Below are 9568 nucleotides of genomic sequence, written 5' to 3'. Positions count from 1 at the left end.
AGGGATGACTGGGCTAAATCAACAGCCAGAGACATATTGATGTGTACATCAGAGAGAAACCATTTAACTAGGAGGCTCTGTTTAGTTTAGGATGTTTTTGACTTTGAAATGCGAAAGCTGACGCCATATGGGGCATTCCCTGTAAGTGTGGGAAACTGCAGGCTTCAGAGAGCCTGCAATCTGCAAATATTTGAGTTTATTTTTTCCGCATGCTGATAAGTTTTAGCTTTAATTCCTTCACATACTCACCCTGTTACATTTTATTATGCCTCTGCTCTTGGTGGCCATTCCACAGAATGTACATGCACACAAAACACCAACAATCACAACTCAAACCATTGCTTATACAGTTAATAGAAACCACATGTCCCAGTAGCTTGCAACTCTGCATATCACATGTTTTCCTTTTCCCCACTGATTTAAGAAGCTCTTTCCTTGAGCTAATTTTCTTCCCTGTTCTCTCCACCCCAGGCCGCAAATGTCTACAGTCTACAGGTCTTTTGTCAACCACACTTAAAGACTTGCATCTCTTCAAGGGTGAATGTGTCTGCCTTGTTTCATTACTTGCATGGCATTCTTCACAGATGGGAACTTTGACCTTCTGGAATTCCTGCTGGAGATTAAATGTGGAGCCCAGCAGTCCACGGGAGAGTTAATAGACAGTTTCAGTATACACAGCAAGACCTCTCAGAGGGGTCAAATTATTAACTCACTGGAAAATGTGGATGGGATAGTCAAATACAGGATGTAACTCACATGTTAATCAACTCTGGCGATGGGGGTCACTGCATCCTAGGTAGGGAACAGGTCTGCTCTTAGTGAGCAGAAGATCTGAGTCTGGGCTTTTTCTGCAAAGCACACAAATGCTACTTCTCTCCTCATTAGGGAACTTCTAGGAGCTTTCTTCCCATTTTCAACAACCCAACTCCTGGCCCTCACTTATAACCTCTCTTCATGCTGTTCTTACACAGTGACTGAGTCAGACCTGCTGCCTCTTCCATCCTTCTCTTTTGCCTTTCCACAACCCAGTTTTAGGCTTTTCTAGTAGTTTAAAATATTATCTGGCTGGTCAGTTAGACAGAAGTTAATAAGAAGCCTACTGTATACATGAGGTGCATATCCCATAGCTACACAGGGGCTTAAAGTCCCCAGCTCAGGAGGTGGGGGGCCAGGAATAGAGCTGAGAAAATCATGTCCTTCTTCCAGCATGAAAATTTGCTAACAAATTTCTTGTTTTGAAATTGAACATAATTTTTCCAGTTTTACACTTTCTGAAATACCTATTTTGTTGAAAGTGTTTTTGGACAGTTGTTTCTTCATTGATTCAGAATTTTTCATTGGTCCCTTCTTCCTGTTGTCTGCTCTCGGGTTATGCTCATTACTTACTCTCTGAAGTAAGGAGGGAAGGTTCCTGGAGAGAAGAAAGAAAAATATGATTCTGTCTTCTTATCTGGGAACTTGTTAACATTTTCTTGGGAACAGGAGACTGAAGTTCTGGGCAAAATGTGTTTTAGGGTATGTATTCAGGTAGTAAGTATCATGCAATGTATAACCACATGGGTTTAGTATCAGGAGAACCTAGACTTGAATTACTTGCACTAATTAACTAACCTTCTATGACCAAGGGCAAGTTCATTAAGACTCTCTCAGTTTTAATGTTCTCATTTGTAAAATGAGAATGATATTAATTTCATAGGATTGTTAAGGAGGTTCAGTTAGCTAATATACATGAAAAGTCCTTAGATGTGTTCTCAACATACAGGAAAATTTATTGAGTGGTATTGTTTTATTATTATTCCATAAATCTGCTACAAATGGAACACATTGCTCCAAACATTTTCTGTTCAGTGTGGCGGGATATTTTTGAGAATTTAGTCCATATTTTCCTACCTTCTTTCCTTTTCTTTGTTCAACAGGCAGCAGGCTACTGCCTGGATGGCTGAGATTGTGGGTTCGCCCCATACTGCCATGCCATTAAAGAGAGCAACACTTCATTAAGCGGGTGAAAGCAATTTCAGATCAAATGGACAGAAGCATTTGTAACTAATCAGGAAGCTACATGCTCCAAACTTCCCATCACTGATGTCCAGGAATTTAGTTTTTTCAGGGTACATTTGGCCATGCTCAAAGAAAAGACACAAAACAGAAAGTTTTGAAAATGTCTGTAGTTTCTGAGTTATGCCACCTACACTCTTTTAGGACCTAGAGTAGGAGCATTAAAAATATCCAGAATGAGGTGGTGCTCACCTGATTTAATTTGGTTAGTTCAGTCCAATCAGTGTTGTGGTCCTGGTATTCAGGCTTCACCCGGGGCCCAGGGGCTTGTTTTCACTCAGCCTCCTGCAAGAAAGTAGCTAGAAGGCATTGCAAGACTGCTTGGCCAGCTTGACAGCATTCCCCTACCTGATAGGACAGGGCTGTTTCAGAACTTTCTCCACTTTGGGCTTCAGAAGATTTTTCTGAGAGTATGAAGATAGTAAGGAGACTTGGAATCAAGTAAGGAGCTCTGGAATCAGCCCAGCTCTCAGACTGGCTTCAGGATGTCGGGACAGTAACATCCCCTTCTAGTGTTTAATGGGTCACTGAAGGCTACATGTGCATGCTGAATTCATCCCTCCAATGGCTCTGGGAGGTTTACTGGACCAAATCGTGATCAGAACAGCAAAATCTCATTGAGCACCTGCTATGTGCTAGAATGTACTCTAGTACTCAAGATCTTATGAGGTGGCACTGATACCCTTTGAAAGTGAAGCAGAAGCTGAAGGGGGTTAAGTTACTCATCATACTGCAGAGATGGGGTTTGAACTTAGGCCTGCCCAGCCTGGCAGGCTGTGCCCTTCACCACCATGCAGGAGGCAGGAGGAGTGGGAGCCTCGGCACGACCAGGACCAACCCCAGATTTCTTGTCCCCTAGCTGGTCTTCTTCCTATTTTGTAGTGCCAAAGGCACTCTATATTTTGAATTACTAAACTTAAGCAGCTTATAAAACCACTCAATTTCATTTACCCTGCAGCTGGGAGTGATTAGCTTAGTTCTGGCCCTCGGGTCATATATACCTTATATATTTATTACATATTATATACTTTATGTGTATTCTATATAAAATGTATTAGTATATTGCACACAATACAGTTATGTTATGATATATTATAAAATAAAATTTTATGTATTTATAAAACATTGTATTATATATAATTATATATAAAATATGTTTTTTGTAATATAAAAATAAGTATTTCTTATATGTATGTATAATAAGTGTATACTTTATATATTATATGTAAAATATACTTTATGTATGATACTCTGTGCTGTATAGGTTATAAATATAGTGTATATATATATATATATACTGTATATACTTTATTATAAAAGTGCACTAAAATGTGTTTTAGAGATCAGACTTCACTTAAGACTATTTTTCAATCAACTGCTTAAAGAGGAGATAAAATTCTGATCATCTGAGTTATTAGCAGCTAAGATGATTTAAAAAAAAACAAGGCAGTGGCAAAGAGGTGGTTTGGTCAGAGAGAAACCAGAGCAGAGGAGGAGCATTCTGACACGGGAGCAGGTGGGGCATCTTTTGGAGAACAGGAATTGCAAACGTCTGAATTACTTGCATTTAAAATCTAAATCCTTTCATCTGCTTGGGCCTTCTAGTAAAACCGATATAAATGTCCTCTGTGAGTGGGCTTTATTTTATTTTTGTGTTAGGAACATTAAGAAAAGGGACACGTTTTCAGTAAGAAATGAGAGGACCTTTAAGGGACTAGTTCCTCAGAAGAAGGCACTTGTTGCCAGAGAGGAGCAGAAAGGGAACTGGTGAGGATGCTCAGGAACTGAGAGGAGGCATTAGGTAGTCCTGTATTTGTAAAGGGTTGAATCTGTCTTCCCAGAAGTATAAGGGGCTGTGAATGGCATGTGAGTGAGCCTTCGCCTGGCTGTCAGCATGCTATTATTGGTTTGTAATGGTGTAGACTGGGCTTTCTGGGTCGGTGTAGACTCTTGTGTGACTCTGCAGCTGCCACCTCAGGGTTTCTTCTTCAGGCCTGCCGCCTTGACACCTTTCTCTATCTGTCAAGAAAAATTATCAAAAACCTGGAAATAAGGCAAATGGATGGGCAGTACGCCCTTTCAAAGTCACGTGGGGACCAGAGTCTACCTAAGGATTACCTAGGGCAATGCACTCTCACTGTGCATGTTGTTAATAATTCCTAGACTTGGAGAAGTTTCATATCAAATTGTAGATCTTTCTTTGGTAGAGGTGCAAGTAATTTGTGTGGCAGGAAACAAACAACAACTCCGAAGTGTATAGTTTATTTCCTTAAGATGTTAGTTTTGGATCGAACCCAGCAATTTTCCCATAACATCCCTTTTGTAAAGTGCCTATAAATACCTACCTCTTCAAATCTCTTTCAAGCAGTCTTATCTCACTAGTTCTCTCATGAATTAATGAGTTGAATAAAATCTTTGCTGTGTTTACTTTATGTTTGCATGAAGAGTCACAACTTGACCTGTGTGGAAATTGTGCTCCAGCCCTCTCTGTGCCTGTAGACCTCAGCCAGGGGAGGGTGCTGCCCTGCCTCACCCCAAACCCTCTCGGCTTCAAGATTTCAGACTTGCCCCGCCTGGGCTCCTATGCGCCATTGCCAGCACAGTGCCTGGCACATAGTACTCACCCAAATATTTGTTGATTTGTATGATTTACATCCCCTTACCCCTGTCTGCTTTGATGACTAGGTTCGACTTCTCAGATCCTGGGACTGGCTTTCAGCCTTCCACATAGAATGACTTCTCGAGACCCAGAACGCAGCGGGAAGCTGGACCCTATTTGGGTTCTTCTCCCAGTGAGCAGACAGATTGCAACAGCCTGAGCAGTCTGGCCTCTTTAAGTCTCTTGCTTTAGGATTCACAGCCCTGGCTGCAAGTGAGCATTCGCGGGGGAGTTAAAAAACAAAAAAGCTCACTCCATGGGCCCCACTTTCAGCCAGCCTGATTTAACACAGCGAGCCGGACCTGGGTATCATCATTTTTAAAAAGCCTCCCACAGGTGCTTTTGTGCAGCCGGGCCTGAGAACCGCAACCCCAGCGCTGTCCCTAAACCAGCCCCCGGAATGCCCTGGGCTCTCCGCCTCCTCAACCGGGGATCCCTTGAGCTGTGTTCAAAGGGTCTCCTGGGGCTGTTTTTTTTTGGTGGCCCACCTTAATCTTCGTGGTGGGGCTCTGAGGAGCTCCAAAGTCCACAGAAAAATCCTAACTCCTGAAAGATTCTCATCTTATCAGCAATCTCACTGCTGCCTGCACAGAATGCTCTATTGTATGAGGCTTTTTCTTTTTTCGTTTTAATCCAAAGTTCCTGGCAGCGACTGAAATGTCTCCGAGGCAGAAGCCGGTTTTGATTGTCAGCAGAGCCGAAAACTGCAATTTTTAAAACAATTTTCTCAAGTTTCCCTTTCCTAGTTTTATCCTTCGCCCCCACCGGCTGGCCTTTGGACTGCCGATGGGCTCTGTGAGCATTGCTGGCCTCCCCAGCAGCGGGCCTCCCCTCCTCCCTGCCCCTGCAAAATAACGTAGCACTGCTGAGAGATGGGGTTTCTCCTAGGGTGCCTTTCTCTGGCCTCTCTGCCATCGCAGCCTGGCAGCTTCAAAGCTGTCACCGTCCTGTTTCTGTCTTCTCAGTGCCCGTGTGGTCTAACTCCCCTGCATGGGTCAAAAGTGCAGCCTCGCTGGTGGGCAACCTCCTCATCTCTCCCCCTATCGCCTTCTCCCCGTCCTCCTCCAAAATCAGCCCCTCCTTTGGCAAGATAAGGCCCTCTTCTCAGTTCCTGCTGCCCCTTCCCCTGACTGCTGTTTCCTTTTATTGCAGACTAAGGGGGCTCTTTGTGAAGGGAGGGTGTGGGGTATTTTTGCACAAATATTTAATCTTTTCCAATCTGCCCTCTGCATGCCTGTCAGTTCTCCGGGTTGAAACTGCTCTGTTTGCTTTAGCTGGTAACAGGATACTGTTTTGAAAAGTGATGCAGAAGTCCGATTACTTATGAATCTGGGCTTTATTTTGCATGAATGCTTTTCAAGGCAACTATAGATTTTTTTCTTCCTCACCAAGAATTATGTTACCAGTGGGGGCGTGGTAGCAAGCAGGCTGGGAAATCTAGAGACCATTTAACTTTTTACCTTTTGCTTGGGTATCTCAGCAGCAGGGACCTAGTAAAACAAACTCAGCCAAGGTTTCATTGGTGGTTTCTTTCAGGATAGATCTTCCCCTTACCCACTTGGAAATATTATTTCACAAAAACTGTAATTCACCCTATTGAAGTGTCTGTCAAACCTTACAGAAATCACCTGTTAAACATACTGGAGAAAGAAAAAATGTAGAAATAGAATAATAGTAACCAGTTTTTATCAAAAGCCTGGTTTGTACCATGTGCTTCTGATATTGTTGCTAATCGTTACCACAACTGTATATGGCAAATATATTATTTCCATTTTACAAGAGGTGAGACAGCATGGTAACTTTGTGTTTTAGATTTTTCTTGGCAGTATAGACATTAAATATTTTCTCTCAATGTTGGACCAACGGGCAGATAATGGATCCTAATTGTTTGGAAAATGTGACCCAATATCGTATTTCTTGTCTCCAAGTCATTCCCAAAGATGTCAAAGAGCTCATGGATTAAAGATGGACCCTAAAAAATCATGTATTGAGGACTTTGGGGTATGCTTGCAGAAAAATGAGCCATGAGAAAAGAAAAGGCCCTTTGCAAAAATCACCAAAACCCGAGGCCTGAAAATGCTACTGGTTAACCAAATAAACAACAGAGAAGAGAGGGAATGAATTATGAAACAGCAGAGTACCTATTACACTGTCTTATGTATTGTCTTTTAGAAAACATTAATTGGGTCATATATTAAGTGAAAAGAACAGGTTAAAAAGTGAAAACCCTGTAATTCTGACTTTATAAAAAGTAAAAAAAAAACTAGAAGAACAAACAGAAGTGTTAGTAGCCATTATTGTTGAGTGTTGAGAATATTTTTATAGTTTTGAAAGATATCTTCTGTGTTTCACCATGACTGTGCATTCTTGTTGTAACCAGAGCCTAACTGATAAAATGACTTAAAGGAAAGAAACGCCATTGCACAATATGCACGGTTTCATTTGGGTTGTGAATCAATAAGGAGGCCCCTGTGGTAGAAATTGTTCAAGTTGCGGCCTCATGTATGAAAACACGCTCTCTGTCCTTCCCCTCCTCTCTGAGACTGTTAGCATCGGATCTCCTGTTTCCCTTTCTTTCTACTCTTATGGAAGGATCAGATTAAACAGATGGGCTTGCTGTTATGTGTGACTTAGAACAGTTTCCAAGTGTCTCTCTTTCCCATTCAACTGCACTGTGAAACTAACTGGAAATGGGAGGGAAGGAGAATGAGGGAAAAATCACCTCTCCAAATTGTAATAGCTGCCTGGACATCCATAAGGGAGCCCCATTGTGGCCCAAATGCTTCTGTTTGTTCTTGGATTCTACGCTGTCTCAGGCAGGGGCAACTTTGCAAGTTGATTGTGTGAATTTCCATCCCCTGACATCACTGCATGTAAACAACCATAAGCAGCTTGATGCCCCCAGGACCGGCAACATGGATGATGGTAATGTCTGTAGTGCTGCCTCAGCCACGAGTACTCTACAGTCCAGAGGCGCTGTGGAGGAAATGCAGGGCCTGGAAACCCTGGCAAAATGATTCAAGGGGAATGGACCTCTAGTGGCCGTTTGGTCTATGTGGGAAGAAATAATGTTTCATGGTTTAAATTTTTTAATTAAAAAACATAAATTTTCTTACTGAAAAAGTCAATAATGCTTATTGTTTGAAGTTTTAGAAATCTAGAGCATATTGTTGTCCATTTTGGGAGGAGAGAAGAAATCTTCCCAGGTCTCCTAATGAAGTCTTTTAAAATTAAATTTTGGGTGGAAGCATTTTGTACTCTTTTCTCCTAGATCTTTCAGGGGCCAGCTAGAGTTTGCACTGTATTTTGGTGAACAATGAGGAGGAACTTGGGCTTTCCCTATCCCTGAAGGATACTGTTCTTTCCCTGAGTTCTGAAGATTCCTATCGGGTGGTACTGTGTGCCTGAATCCCCCACTGTAAGACTTGGAGAGAAAGTCACCCTTTCTGCGTCTCAGTGCCTTCTGTATAAAATGAAGATTACATTACATCACGTGCCAGGGTGCTTGTGTGGAGTATTTGAAATACTGGATGTGAACCTGATTTAAAGTAAAAATCTTCTAAATGTCAGATTGCATTCATATTCTATGATCCCATATGTGTCTAAGGGCACCAAAAATCAATATCAAACATTTTTGAATGTCAATTATCATGTGTTTATCACTGCAAGCGGGATTGTGGAAGATGCAGAGAGACATGGTCCAGGACTCATGGAGGTTACAGACCAAGTGAGTTCACCAACCCCTGGTGACCTCATGTGTAGTACACACCCAGCCATATTAGGAAGGGCCATAGAGAAAAAAACCGTTAGAAGGTTGGAGGGGCAGAGAGGCTTCATGTGGGCTGGGTGGGGCTTGAATAGGCTATAGGGAAGTGACACAATCTTCTAGATTTGGGGAAAACTAGGAGCAAAGACATCCATGGGGAGATGGTACACAGGTTCAGGAGGCAGCAGGAAAAAATGGCAGACCAGACAGAAAGTGTGGAAGAATGACAGGGATGAATGAGCTTGGGGTGCAAGGGGACAGCTGCTGGGGGAGGGAGTCCCGAGACAGCTGAGTCCCCAAAAAGAAATAAACCCGCATAACCAGGCACCTGCTCAATGTGTCTGATAAACTGATGATAAGTCAGTAGTGAGAAATCCATTTCCAAATGTCTTAGAAACTAAAAAAGGGAATATAAATCTTGATTGTTACCTTAATGTACTTCAGTTAAATAAAAATAACTCGAGAACAGAAGCGATACTTTCCTCTTGAATTTCTGAGGGTATTAATTATGGAAATTACCCAGGACAATGTATTTTTTACCTTCAATTATTGCTGATGGAAATACTAAGTAAATAAAACACTTAGGGAAAGAAATAGTAAGATTGTGTGTTTAGAAATTTCATGTTTTGCAAAAAGAGCAATCAGATTGTAGGGCCAGCCAACTTTCCTTCACCTTGAATTTCAAAGCACTCCTTTTTGGAGTTGAGTTTTTGTGTTTTAAAAAATATTCACCCTAGTCTTTGAACAGCTGGTGCCAGGCCCCATGCTCACCCAGGTCATTAACATGGTACCACTGGTTTAATGAAACAGGAGTTTTGTCTGAGAATGGGGACTGCAAGGAAGACGGATGACAGGACAACAATAGTGAAAAATACACACTGATGGGCTTCTATAAGCACAGATTATTGATTTAGAGCAGCTTAATGGATTCAACATTTTTCAGATTTTCTTCAGCTATCTTATGGAACTGTTTTTCAGTTCTTACACACATTTCAAAAGCTTTTCTCCCATGCTTTGTAATGCCTGGTAAATTGTCACAGGGTTATGTTTGTTTAGATATATGTGAAATGTTTATATTCTTCTGGCAA

This window comes from Manis pentadactyla, chromosome 3 (genome assembly GCF_030020395.1).
Source record: "Manis pentadactyla isolate mManPen7 chromosome 3, mManPen7.hap1, whole genome shotgun sequence".
NCBI classification, from domain to species: Eukaryota; Metazoa; Chordata; class Mammalia; order Pholidota; family Manidae; genus Manis; species Manis pentadactyla.
Note: the sequence above shows the minus strand (reverse complement) of the source record.